This window comes from Chionomys nivalis, chromosome X, assembly GCF_950005125.1.
Source record: "Chionomys nivalis chromosome X, mChiNiv1.1, whole genome shotgun sequence".
Classification (NCBI taxonomy): domain Eukaryota; kingdom Metazoa; phylum Chordata; class Mammalia; order Rodentia; family Cricetidae; genus Chionomys; species Chionomys nivalis.
This window is the reverse complement of record NC_080112.1, coordinates 117417975-117430711: the sequence shown is the minus strand read 5'-3', so window position 1 is coordinate 117430711 and position 12737 is coordinate 117417975. Positions and strand designations below refer to the sequence as shown.

General features: G+C 45.0%; 1 long non-coding RNA gene across 1 annotated transcript; it reads right to left on the bottom strand.

The window, feature by feature from the left end:
• Positions 1 to 3260: 3260 nt before the first annotated feature.
• Positions 3261 to 7771, bottom strand: LOC130867279 (uncharacterized). Its single transcript, XR_009056449.1, has 3 exons — positions 7715 to 7771; positions 5022 to 5067; positions 3261 to 3317 (listed from the first exon to the last, which is right to left on the bottom strand). It is a non-coding gene; the product is annotated as an uncharacterized LOC130867279 (long non-coding RNA).
• Positions 7772 to 12737: the final 4966 nt, after the last annotated feature.

Below are 12737 nucleotides of genomic sequence, written 5' to 3'. Positions count from 1 at the left end.
TCTTTAAAGACTTTACCCTTTTTTTAAAAAAACCATTAACTTTATTCTCTATATTTTTTTATTCTCTCTCAAGCCTACGTACACTCATCCAACACTGTGGTCTTTTATGTCTGAATCTGTTTTATTGTGAATCTGTAATTTTTTTTTTACTATGCAGGAGCATTTCTTAAAATGTTAAGCACTTCTTAAAAACTTAAGTTGCACCATGTACAGGTAATACGGTACCGCCTGTGTCCTGCCCAGTCTAAACCTTAACTGTGCTGTTATTATGGTAATTACGGTAGTTCTTGCCTGAGACCAGCACAGTTCAGCGTGGTGGAGCTGAGCCCTCCTGCCTCAGAGCCATTTGGTGCCCCTGAGCCACACACAGTTCCAGGCACACAGCAGTCCACATTGCCATCAAGCAAGCCGTAGCACTTTACGCCAAATGCTCTATTCAAAGTCTCTGTCTCCCGCAGGAGCCAGACAGAGATCACAATGGTGGCACAGCCCAGAAAGCCGGCATTTTAAAACAGCCAGTTTTTTTCCTGCAGCTGAGTCGGGAAAATTTCTTTGTGGCATGCCACCCACAAACAGCCAAAAGCTGTGTTAAACTCTCTCTCCCCTTTTTTTAAAGCCCTCTCAGGTTTTCAAGTGGATTTAGTTCATCACGTTGGAGGGCCACTCTGTTGTGATAGGAGCAGCAGCGGCAGGGCTGCGTCCCGCCACCCGGCTAGCTTTACCCGAAATAATTACACAGAAACTGTATTCTTTTAATCACTGCCTGGCCCATTAGTTCCAGCCTCTTATTGGCTAGCTCTTACATATTGATCTAACCCATTTTTAATATTCTGTGTAGCACCACGAGCTGGCTTACCAGAAAAGATCTTAACCTGCATCTGTCTGGAGTGGGAGAATCATGGCCACTGTCTGATTCGGCTTCTTTCTCCCAGCATTTTGTTCTGTTTACTCCACCCACATAAGGATTGGCCTATCAAATGGGCCTAGGCAGTTTCTTTATTAATTAACCAATGAAAGCAACAGATTAAAAAGAAATCACTCCCACATCATTAGGTGTTTGTTGCTGATTCAAGGTCAGGCTTAAGGCAACTTTGGTAGACAGAAACCTCTTGCAGCAACGGGCTTTCTGCACACACTCCCTACCAGTCAAGGTCCAGCCAATTGTTATTATTAAGCTTTGAATTGCCATGGCATTTTCTGTCTGAGTGCCCTCACCAACTTAGAGCTACATGCATGGCCAAGCGTTACTCCCTGACCTGAAAAAAAACTGTGTGACTTACCTTGTGTTCTGAGCATGGGTCAGGCCCTGAAAAGGAAATGTACAATTGTCCCGCAGTTTGGCTGTGAGAGAAGGCTGCTGTGTAAAGAGTTGGGAAGAGAGAGAGAGAGAGAGAGAGAGAGAGAGAGAGAGAGAGAGAGAGAGAGCACTGAGAGATGAAGAAGAAGCATGAGACAAGTGTGAGAGAGGGAATGAGAGAGTAAAGAATGTGTGAATGATGTAGAAGTGTGTATGTGTGCGTGTGTGCACATGTGTGTGAGCGCGTGCGTGTTAAATGGATGTAAAAGAAAGGCGTGTAGCCCTGTGGAAATAGATGTAACTGTGTATAGAGATGTATGGCTGTGTAGGAGAGAGATGTATGTATGCAAACAGATATATCGCTGTATGTAAAGAGTGTAGCTGTGTGGAGATGCAGCAATAGAGAAAGTTATCATCAGAAAATGTGTGTATGCTTCACTTGCTGAGAAGGGACTATACACCATAAGTGGGGGTGACGGCTTCCCACTTGCATCGTTCAGTTCAAAAGGAGTGAAGCCTAGGGCAGTGGCTCCCAACCCTCCTAATGCTGCGACCCTTTAATACAGTTCCTTGTGTGGTAGCAACCCCTATCATAAAATTATTTCATTATCTATTTCATAACTGTAGTTTTGCTACTGTTATGAATCGTAATGTAAATAACTGATATGCAGGATATCTGATATATGATCCCTGTGAATGGGTCACTGGACTCCCAAAGGGATTATGACCCACAGGTTGAAAACCCACTAGTCTAGGTTTGCCAGAAGGGCAGAATGGCAGGAACTGCTCAGGTCTGGGTTGAATTGGGGGAGTCCAGGGAACAGAACTGAAATCACTACAGGTATGCAGGGGAGACACTGTAGGGGAAGAAGAGGAAAGGGTACCCTAGGGCTGGGGCTCAGGATGGGGTCACCTTTCATTCAGAGACACAAGGTGTAAGTAGTTCCTCCTCTGCATCAGTGGATAGAATTTTTGGTGCTTTTTCCCTTTGGAGCTTAGGTACCAGAACCTTGAAACCAGTTTTAAGGAACAGCTGCCTTACTTGGGGGTGACCTGTGTTAGCAGGATAGGAAGTGAGGAGGGCAGAGCACTGTTGGTTGAAGGGGCGGCTGGAACAGTACTATTTGGAGGTTATGAGCTTTGCAAGTAGGGGCACCTTGCATCTATTCACTGTCTCTGCACCATGGAACACTGGAAGATCACAGGCAGTCTCAGGCTGATCCCAAGACACACAAAGATGAGCACAATGTACGTCTGTTTTTTCAGGAACCCTTTAAAACATTGCAAGAGTGGGCAAAAAGATTCAAGTATTAGCCTGTTTCTGAGCTACAAGAAGTAGACATTTTATTTTTATTTTATTTTATTTATTTATTTTTTTTGGTTTTTCGAGACAGGGTTTCTCTGTGGTTTTGGAGCCTGTCCTGGAACTAGCTCTTGTAGACCAGGCTGGTCTCGAACTCACAGAGATCCGCCTGCCTCTGCCTCCCAAGTGCTGGGATTAAAGGCGTGCGCCACCACCGCCCGGCTGCCCTGCCGTTTTTGCACATGGTCAGGGGTGGGGTGAGGACAGCATGGGAGGGGGACAAAAAGAAAGTGAGAGTCAGTACAAGTCCACTCTCACACTAGGGAAGGTCTTATGATATGCAGCACCTACTGATGGTCACTCAGCATTGTCACCTCATGGAAGGGAACCTAGTCATCCTGGTTAAAGGCCATTTCCTGATAACTTACACCGGTATCTTACTATTTTAGATGACACAGGAACAAATATATTGAGAATTCATCTCTTTATTGAAAATACAAGTTCTGAGGGGAAGGAATATGAGTATAAAAATTGGTTGTTGATGACAGAAAAAAAAAGCATCTGCATTTTTCTCCTGGGCAAGGATGAAACTCCAGGGCTCCTCCACAATCTTCAGGGAAAGCTGAAGTTTTCTGCTCAGCAGGAGGAGTATTGCTGGGTCTTTATTTATGCCTTTTGATATTTCCTGTATTTTTCTCTCTTCCTCTTAAACCAATTCTATCACGTGAGAAACAGAAATTGAATTATCATATAAATAATCTAAAAGCATACCATGTTCTTGATCTGCCAGAAGACCTTTCTTCCTTACTGCTCTAATTTTGGTGGGGGTGAGTAACATGGTACAGTATCCCCAGCACTGCAAAATATTCCCAGGACAATTGTCCAGATGTGGCATGTCTTTCCCCGTCTCTACAGTAATCCACTCTGGAGGATCTGAGCAGCATTTTCAGGCAGATGCACCACTGTGCTTCAGACAGTCAGAATGCTGGGTGCCCTAATCTGTGTGGCTTTACCAGGCTCTTCAACAGCAGGAGGAGGACAGGGCATATGGATTCTATGCTTCCCCATTCCCATCAGTCTCTGTTTAACCAAGTTTACATCAGCATTATGAAGAGTGCAGGGTTCACCCTGTGAACGATCCTCACACCCTGGTTATCCCTGTAAGGATGGAATCTATGCCTAGTTTTCAGTGTTTCAAATAGTGTGGGATCATGGTGCCCCTAGCTACACTGATTTCAATCCTATGTGTAATAACCCCAGGAAGACTCCACAAAGACATTCTACTTAAAGGATACTAATGATAAAAGGAGTTGTACAAGATATGTACATGTTTATATATCTTACTGATTTATATAAAATGCAGCTAGCTATGTGTGCATATAACATGGATGCATTTTTATAACTCAAACGCATATATTTATAATTTACACATAGGACAAGTGTGTATAATATGTATGATTTAGGGAGTGAAAGTAGCTTAGTCCCCACTCCTTTTTTGTTCCTTTAGGAAGCTGTGTTGAAATGACTGAAATCTGAAATGAGCCATTTCTGTATAGTAAGGCTATGTTATTTCTCTTTCTATCTTTTCTACAAAGATCACAAACTTCTAAAGTCAAATTGACAGGGCTAGGGAGATGTTTCAGTAGGTAAGAAGAACACTTGCTGCTCTTACAAGGGTCCTGTGCTTGGTTCTAAGCATTCAGACTGGGAGGCTCACAACTGCCTGCAACTAGGGCACCAGATAATCTAATGTCCTCTTCTGGCCTCCAGCACCCACAAATATGTTATATACACAGACACATCCACACATCTAAAGAAAATAAAAATAAAATTAGTCATTAAGAAGGTAGTTTTGGGCTGGCCAGTTTGGGCACATGCCTTTAATCCTATCACTCCAGAGGCAAAGGCAGGTGGATCTCTGTGAGTCCAGGGTCAACCTGGTCTACAGAGCATGTTCCAGGACAGCCAGGGAAACATAGAGAAACCCTGTCTTGGAAAAACCAAAATAGATAAGATAGATAGATAGATAAATAAATAGGTTAATAAATAAATATAAAGGTAGTTTTTTTAGTTGGAGAAATGGTTTAGCAGTTAAAAGTGCTAGGTGATCTTCTAGAGAACGCAGGTTTGATTCCCAGCACCCATAGGGTGGCACACAACCATCTTTCATCCCAGTTCTAGGCAACCTGACACCCTCTTCTGGCTCCTTTGGGCACCAGGCAATGCATATGGTTCACAGGCATAAATGCAGGCAAAACAGCCACGAACAAACAATATGCCAACAATATTTTTAAAAGGTCATTTTTGGTAACTGTGTGAAGTCAACAGCAAAACAACAATTTCATGGACAGAACAAAGCTGCCCTAGACCAGAAGCAAGTTCTAGAATGGCAGTTCTGTCAAGGTGCTTCCCTTTCCTCACCTGCACTTTGGTTTCACTCACACCGATGGATGCTGCCAGTTGTTTTCTGGGGGAAAAATGACAGATGATCAGTATTTTTTTTTTTTTTTTTTTTTTGGTTTTTTCGAGACAGGGTTTCTCTGTGGTTTTGGAGCCTGTCCTGGAACTAGCTCTGTAGACCAGGCTGGTCTCGAACTCACAAAGATCCGCCTGCCTCTGCCTCCCGAGTGCTGGGATTAAAGGCGTGAGCCACCACCGCCCGGCCAGATGATCAGTATTTGACACTAAGGATAGAATAAAAATATGTACAAGACATTTTATATTAGTTTTAAAATGTTTCTCCTATCATCCCACTTTTTGTGACATTTACCTTGGAAATTTTGGGTTTAAAAATATCCTATCAGTAATTTTATTTTACCAACCCACCATTAACAGGCATGAAAAGCCAAGCATGTCCCAATGAAATAACTTGAAAGACACTAATATAGACAGCAAAAAACTAATAATGGGGGGGGGGACTCCTAATACTTGGAGTGGTAGTGAAGGAAACTTTTTTTTTTAAAAAAAGCAAAAGCTACTAAAACAAATTCACACAGGAAAAACTCATTTGAGGCTCTATGTCAGGACAGAAGGACAAAGTCAAAAGACAGAGACCCACATTGGAGCGCTGGACTGAGCTCCCAAGGTCCAAATGAGGAGCAGAAGGAGGGAGAACATGAGCAAGGAAATCAGGACCACGAGGGGTGCACCCACCCACTGAGACAGTGGAACTGATCTATTGGGAGCTCACCAAGGCCAGCTGGACTGGGACTGATGGAGCATGTGATCAAACAGGACTCTCTGAATGTGGCTGACAATGAAGGCTGACTGAGAAGCCAAGAACAATGGCACTGGGTTTTGATCCTACTGCATGTACTGGCTTTGTGGGAGCCTAGGCAGTTTGGATGCTCACCTTCCTAGACCTGGATGAAGGGGGGAGAACCTTGGACTTTCCACAGGGCAGGGGACCCTGACTGCTCCTTGGACTAGAGAGGGAGGGGGAGGGGGAATGGGGGGAAGAGGTGGAAATTTTCAATAAAAAATAAAATAAAAAGACAGATTAATGGAAACCACCCAAGGATTTCTACCGTCCATTTCATATAGGAGGGTGTCAAACCTACAAGGAAGTGATATGTTGCATTTATTTTGTTTATTTGGTTTGCCTGTGCCACAGTGCACCTGTGCATGTCGGTCAGTGACAACTAATAGAAGCTAGTTCTCTCCTATCGTGTGTGTACTGATGAATTCAGGTTCTCAGACTTGATGGCAAGGACCTTTGCCCACAGAGCTATCTCATCCACCAGAAAATGAGATATTAAAGGCATAACAGACACAAAATGAATGCTACTCTTTTTTTTGTACAATATTGGCTGCCCAGGCTTGAATTCTCCCAGTGAAGAAAGCCGGGGAATGAAGCTCCTTGTGAGATCCAGTTCAGCTTAAACAACGAAGGAAGCTCCTGAAGCTCCTGTCCCAGGAAATCCGGAGAAAAAAACAACACAGGCATGGTAGAATATGTTCAAGATTCTTGCATAAATGGACTCACAGAGACTGGGCTGGCTTGGAATTCATTACTTAACTGAGGACAGACAACAATCTTGCACTTCTGATTTACCTGTCTCTCCCTCCTGATTTCTGAGATCACAGAAGAGTTGTTTTTTTGTTGTTGTTGTTTTTTTTTTTTTTCTTTTCTGTTTTGAGACACCACACCACTCTGAAGCCCAGGCTACCTGGAACTCACTGCTATAGTCTGATTGGCCCGCCCAGTGCTACAGAAGCCACCATGTTCAATATTGGATTTTATTTTTATGGAGAATATATTTTTTGGAGGGGGTAGAAATTCTAATGGGAGGTAAAAGGGCAGTATTTGAGAGAAATAACTTTAGTTATGCCACTTAAGAAATACACGACACACAGATGTATCAGAAATGCATCTGGGCTCTCTGTAAGAACAGCAAATGGTCTTAACCACTGAGCAACTTTGCCAGGCCCAGAGGTATGGAATTTTTTAAAAAGACCTTATATCAACAGACACTGCCCAGTTTTATACAATTAAATAGATGAAAATACCTTCATTCCCAGTTTGCCATGTTCTCTCTCACTCACCCCAGAACCCTAGTGCCAGAGGTTGAGTACGGGGTCTGGCGGCCTGGATGGCCTAGGTGACTTTTGTTTTAATAAGGGCAAGAGAGAGACTGAGGAGACAGCTCAACAGAAAAAGGTACTTGCCGGCTAAACTGAGGACCTGAATTCGACCCTGAGAGCCACATGGCAGAGAGGACTGATGACCCTAGTTGTCCTCATACCTCAGTACATACGGCATGGCAAACACACAATAAAATAAATGAATAAAAATAAAAAATGAGGGGCTGAAGAGATGGCTCAGTGGTTAAGAGCACTGACTGTTCTTCCAGAGGTCCTGAGTTCAATTCCCAGCAACTACATGGTGGCTCACAGCCATCTATAATGAGACCTGGTGCCCCCTTCTGGCTTGCGGGCACACATGGAAGGAATGCTGTACACATAATAAATAAATAAATAAATAAATAAATAAATAAATATTTTTTTAAAAAAATAAAAAATGATAAATAATTTTAAATAGAGGGTAAGAGGGGCACTAGGGGAAAAGCAACAACAACCCTGGTCCACATGCTCCCAGCCAGGTATCTGCTCACCTTGCTTTTGCTTTGACGTAGTGAGTAGACTGGAAAACAGTCTCCAGCTTAGACAGTTGCCAGCGGGCAAACCTGCTGCGTTTAGGCCTTGGCGCTGGCGCAGCCTCGTTGTCTCCTATGGCCCCGCGATCTGGCTCCTGAGGCTGTGGCTCATTCTCCTGGCCATGGTCACCAGCGGCGCCCTCTTGGTTCCCGTTATCCACGAGGCCTGCGGCACCAGCAGCTGAGGGGTCTTCTGCTCCTGCTCCTTCTCCTGCTCCATCTGCTTCTGCTGCGGCGGCTGCGGCTCTTCGCCCAGCCCGGCCCCATCCACTGGCTCCCTCATTTCTTCCCTCTCCAGCCTGCAAGACCCTCAGTGCCTCAGCCTCTGGAAGTGGGAAACAGAAAGGGCACCGAGGTGACAGGGCCTCGGGTGCTGCGAAGTCCCCGTGAAGTCGAGCGCCTACAGGCGACGCCAGTGCACGGGGCAGCCCAGCCGCCTCTGTGGACGCTCCTCCCCTCATGGACAGCACCATCCCACCGTTCCCAGCACGCACTGACCATCCCAGTTGTGATCATGTCCCACATGAAGCAGGTAATCGAAGTTTTGACGCTCCATGTCCTTCCGGAATGCTGGCGTTGCAGTGGCTTGCGGCTTGCTGTCCGTTGTGCCTCTGTCGAGCTGGAGCTCCCTGCCGTTCTCAACCACAGGGCTCTCTTCCGGTCTGGCACCCTGGTCCTCCAGGTTAGTTTGTATCCAATCATGGGCCGGCTATCCTTGCTTCCTGTTGACTCCTGTTGCTACGGGCTGAGCGGAACTGAGGGCAGTTTAGAGCGGCAATGAACAGGCTGTGTTTGCGGGGAAGGGATGGCACCTGGGCAAGCAGGGTGTAGAAGGGGCCTTCCGAGTTGTGTCTCAACTGAGTCACCTGGCCTTGATGAATTATCTTCCTAGGGAATGGGTGGTGGTCTAATCCGGTAATTGATTTCCCGGGAGTAAGAAAAGATCCGAGAGGAGCTCTGGAGGTCTTGCAGAAATGTGTGGACATTTCTTGGTCTAGTTCTCCACATTGGGTCCTTGCAACTTGGCAGAGAATGGATACTAAGTAATGTGTTTATCTGGGAGGCTCTTCTTTGAACTTCCACAGAAAGTTAGATCCTGCCTTGCTTCCATGTTCTGACTTTGAGGAGCTTGGGCAGGGTTGCAGGTCCTGGGGCTATTCAGCAGGCAGATTGGTGGGCTCATCTTCACCAGGGCTACTGAGGAGGAGCTTAGTAGTACTGTCCAGCCTTCATGAGCGCTGGCAAAAGCTGTGAGAAGAGTCACACCTGTGCTGAGGTTCCTTACTTTTCTCTTGAACGCATTTCTAACGTCTTCTGTGAATGGTCAAAGTGTCAAGAGCAGGCCCTTGTGCCTGGTTTCCATCCCAGAGTCAAGCAGCCCCTTCACTGGCATGTGGTCAGACTGGTCCAGAGGCAGCCAGCTTTCCCCAGCATGTTCTGGTCACTTTGAGACTAGAAAGGGTCCTAAAACACCAGTGTATTCCTGTCAGTTCCATGTCTGAGCTGGCCATATTCAGGAGCTCTGGTCGTGAAGTAAGAATCCTTCTGCCAGACAGTAGTGGCTCACGCCTTTAATCCCAGCACTCAGGAGGGGGAGGCAGGCCTGGTCTGTGAGTTCGAGGCAGGCCTGGTCTACAGGGCAAGTTCCAGGACAACTAGGGCTTTTACACAAAGAAACCCTGTCTCGGAAAACAAACAAATAAACAAACAAAAAACTAAAGGAAAAACAAAATTAAATAGCTCCGAACCATCCCTAAAGAATTCTTCTCTCAGAAAAAGACTTACCTCACAGTTCTGATAGCTGCTTATATACGAAAGCAGCACTTATATGCTTCGTGGCCTTTGCTTGTCATTACTCTCAATCCTGAAACTGTTGTGGGCACAGTCCTGAGAACATGAGAATTTTTCTGTCTAGTCTGGCCACAGTCAGAGAGACACCCATTTTTGGGCAGGGGTTGTAGCTTAGTTGGTAGTGTCCTTAGTTCAGGGTTAGAGCCCCTGAACTACATGAGGCTGGTACGGTGTTTTTCAGTCCTGTAATGCCTGTGATCTGAGAACTTGGGGAGCAGAGGCATTAAGATCAGAGCTTTAGCGTAACTTTGGCTACAGAATGCATTTGAGATCAATTGGGGGCATTTGAGACTCTAGGGGAAAAAGACATCTATTTATTTCCTGAAATTCAGATGTCTCTAATTTTTTTTTATAAAGCCGTGAACAATGGGCCTGATTTAATTTTAATTGTTTTCTTTTTTAAGTTAATGGTTAGTTCAAATATAAGAAATGTACATTTCTACAGAAATGTAAGTAAGCTATACATGCATCAGTGGAATGGCCTACCTCTTTTGTTGTTGTTGTTTTGTTTTTTTATACAAGGTGTATGCAGTTCTGGCTGTCCTGGAGCTCACTCTGTAGATCAGGCTAGCCTAGAACTCACAGAGATATACCTGCCTCTGCCTCCCAAGTGCTAGCATTAAATATGTGTGTCACCACTGCCTGGTTCTTTGGGTTATTTTTGAGGTATTAATTTTATTTCATTTCTACCCCATTTCATTTCTCTTTCCGCCATCCAAGGGGTCCCATATACTCCCCCTTGCTCTCCTTGCTCTGATTTTCATCAATTGTTATTGCATGCATATATGTGTCTGTATATGCATATATGTATCTGTATATACATATATTCCCAAATATAATCTGCTGAGTTCATATAAGTCATTTGTATGTATGATTTTAGGGCTGAGCATTTGGCACTGGACAACCAATTGGTGTGCCTTCCCTCTGGGAGAGGGCCTCCTCTTCTATTGCTAGTTTTACTCAGTTGCCTGGAGTTCTTTGTGTAGGGTTGAGACATCCTGGGCTTTTTCCCTGAGAAGTCTGACATGCTCGCTTGTGTCATCCTTGCTCAGATCACCTTTGGATGGGCGTATTGCTTCAACTTTATGGGTATAGTTTCTGATGTTACTAGGAGACATAATCCCACAACAAACTCTCGGATCCCCTGGCCCTTAGATCTCTCGGCTCCCTCTTCCACAATGTTCCTGAAGTCTTAGGTGCAGGAGTGTTTTGTAGATATATCCATTGGGACTGGACTCCACAACTCTTCACTCGATTGGCTGTTGTTTTCTGTAGTGGTCTCTATGTGTTATAAAGAGAAGTATCCTTGATGAGGGGTGAACACTTACTTACCTGGAAGACAGTAGGAGCAATGCAAACCATGGAGGCTTAGATCAGGAGACTTCGGAGGGGAAAAATACGAGCAACTGGGCTGGAGAACATTCTTGTGATATTTTGGCAAAGAATCTGTTGGTCATCTTGAAAGGTACTAGACCAATTAAAGAAAAGTTCCAGATAGCATAATACTGAATCTGGGGCACTTAGTAGGCATTTGTAGGTCTACAATGGAAACCAAATGTGGCAGAAGAAGTGCAAAATGTACAGTTTATCGATAATATGAATACTATGAAGCTTGATGTAGCAACCACGGCTTGTTGATGAGGCTGTAGTTGTTGAGATTAGCTGAATTTAAGATGAGACCGTCTGCTCTACACTTATGTAACAGGAAGGATGCCCCCAGGGTAAAACCTCCTGGAACTAAGCTTCCAACTTGTGACAGGGATGCTAAGGAATTTTCTGCTTCTAGAAAGCAAACAAAAGCTGCTCTAAATATGATTCAGGGGGAGAGAGTCAACCCCAAGCTGGCAGCTGAGCTTGGTAGTATTGTATAGTGCATTAACTTTGTACCAGATGTTCCCGGTTCAAGAAACAGAATTCAGCCTTTAATCCCAGCACTCGGGAGGCAGAGGCAGGCGGATCTCTGGGAGTTCGAGGCCAGCCTGGTCTACAAGAGCTAGTTCCGGGACAGGCACCAAAGCTACAGAGAAACCCTGCCTTGAAAAACCAAAAAACAAACAAACAAACAAACAAAAAACAGAATTCAAGGGCTCCATTTTGCCAGGAAGCAGTGTGGATTAATATCTGAAAGCTAGAGGGCCCCAGATATCACCAGGTCGAGGCATTAATATATTATTGGCTTCTTTGTCTCTTATATATGGTTACGTAATTCTCTTTGAGTGCCTTTAAACTACTAGGCATTGGTCACTAGGATGAGAAGGGAGGGGTAAGGAAAGAAACTTCAGGGACTGTATGATCAGTGTCAGGTCTAAAGGAAACACCAGTCCCCCAGATTCTGTGCCTGTTACCCTCTATCAAAGGAGCCATTTCCTTATCATATCACCATGGGAAAGGGACAATTGGCACTTGTGGTGCCTGTTAGCATACCAAAGCTCATGCTAGTCTCTAGGCTTTCTGTTTCATGACTACCTGTGGCTCTTCTCAGCTCTTGTCACCCCACTCTCTCCCCCAGCTTTTCATTCCTATATAACCCTGCCATTTCACCCACGCACTTTCTTGGTCCTCTCTTTTGTCTTCCTCTCTTGGAGCCCTTTCTCTTGCCTCTATTTCTTGGTCCCCTTTGCCTGTACTCTCTTTTTCTTCCTTACTCCCCCTCTGGCCTTATCCCTTCTCAAGGTAAAGAACATTACCTTGGTTTAGGGGTCTATATTTCCATGGCTTCTATGAGGCTAAAGGTAAATCTTATGACTAGAATGTTAAGTTTAAATTCCTTCTTAATGGAAATCCGCCACTGCTGATATAATAAGCCAGTCAAACCGAATTAATAAATCCAGGTTTATTCTGAGCAAAGCATTCCTGAGTGGTCCCAGGGGAAGTTGAAACCACGAGGGCGGCCCTCGGGGGTGGAGATGCTGATGATGGTCTTTCAGGCAGCTCCAGGGCAGGGAGATTGGGGCATAGCCTCCATCCAAACGATTCCAGACTCTTTGGGTATATGGATGCCAAGGGCTAGAGTGGTGTTCCCCAAAACGCACCAGACTCTTTGGGCATGGGGCACTGGTTCAAGTCTGGCTACTTCCTGTGTGCATGGGGCAAGGTGGGGTGGAAGAGAGTTAGGAGTGGGCTCACACTC